General features: G+C 46.9%; 1 pseudogene; it reads left to right on the top strand.

Moving 5' to 3' along the window:
* LOC103084087 (actin-1-like) overlaps positions 1–1,630 on the top strand; it is a 5,227-nt pseudogene that overhangs the window by 534 nt on the left and 3,063 nt on the right.

Below are 1,630 nucleotides of genomic sequence, written 5' to 3'. Positions count from 1 at the left end.
GGGGCGGGGAGGGGTGGGGCGGGGCTGAGCCTCGAGAACCCGAGTGCGGACTTTTTTTTTTTAAACAAATTTATTTATTTATTTTTGGCTGCGTTGGGTCTTGGTTGCTGCGCGCGGACTTTCTCCACTTGCGGTGAGTGGGGGCTACTCTTCCTTGTGGTGCGCGGGCTTCTCATTGCGGTGGCTTCTCTGTTGCGGAGCAGGGGCTTTAGGCATGCTGGCTCAGTAGTTGTGGCTCTCCGGCTCTAGAGCGCAGGCTCAGTAGTTGTGGCGCACGGGCTTAGTTGCTCCGCGGCATGTGGGATCTTCCCGGACCAGGGCTTGAACCCATGTCCCCTGCATTGGCAGGCGGACTCTTAACCACTGTGCCACCAGGGGAGGAGCCCCCGCACAAGAGAATATTATTCAACCAATAAAAGGAAGAGACTGCGACACAAGCCACAGCATGGATGAACCTCAGAAACCTGAAGCTCAGTGAGAGGAGCCAGACACAAAAGGCCACATACTGTATGATTCCATTGACATGAAACGTCCGGGATAGGTAAATCCATAGAGACAGAGGCAGATTGGTGGTTGCCAGGAACTGGGAGGAGGGCAAAAGGGGAGTGATTGCTTAATGGCCATGGATTTTCATTTTGGGGTGATGAAAATATCTTGAAACTAGACAGAGGTGCTGGTTGCACAATACTGTGAAAGTACTAAATGCCACTGAATTGTACACTTTAAAATGAGCCATGATGGAATACACGTTATTCAAATTTCACCTCAAGAAAATCAACAGTAAGAAAGCAAATAATCCAGTTTTCAAAATAGGCAGATGATTTGGACAGATGCTTAAATAAAGAAAATATACGAGTGGCAAAAAAAACCCCACAAAAAACACAAAAAACAACACATGAAAAAATGTTCAATATCATTAGTCTTCAGAGAAATGTGAATTAAAGCCACAATGCTATATCACTAAACGCTCACGAAGATGGCTAAAATTCAGTTTAACTATAGCAAATCCTGGTGCGGGTACAGAGGACCTAGGACTCTCACACTTTGCTGGCAGGGATCTAAGCCAGTACAACCACTCTGGAAAACAGTTTGGTGGATTCTTACAAAGTTTAACATAGAACTCCCATAAGACCCAGCCATCCCATTTCCAGGTATTCACCCAAGAGAAATGAAAATGAATGTCCATCCAAAAGCCTTGCACATGAATACTCACAGCAGCTTTGTACAGAGTCTCCCCAAACTGGAAGCAACCCACACATCCCTCAGCTGGGGAATGGATAAACTGGAATTCTGCTCCTGGATGAGTCTCAAAAACTTTGTGTGAGTGAAAGAAGGCAAGACAAGAAACTGCAGACTGTGTGATTCCTTTCGTAGGGAATTCCCGGGAAACTCATCTAAGGGGACCCGAGGCAGGTGAGGGAGGCCTGCAAAGGGACAAGAAGGAACTTTTCACAAAGACGGAAAAGTTCTATTGTGTCCTGTAGCACGACAGTGGTCTGTACGATTACATTGTGCTTTATGTAGATTACACCTCTGTAAAGTTTATTGGTAGCAACCGGCCTGGTCCTGAGGGCAGATCCTACATCCTGTGTGCCAGTCCCTGTGCACTTGCCCGCACTCATTTCCTGCC

This window comes from Lipotes vexillifer, unplaced genomic scaffold, assembly GCF_000442215.2.
Source record: "Lipotes vexillifer unplaced genomic scaffold, Lipotes_vexillifer_v1.1 scaffold533, whole genome shotgun sequence".
Taxonomy (NCBI): Eukaryota; Metazoa; Chordata; class Mammalia; order Artiodactyla; family Lipotidae; genus Lipotes; species Lipotes vexillifer.
Note: the sequence above shows the minus strand (reverse complement) of the source record. Positions and strands in the feature narration are given on the sequence as shown.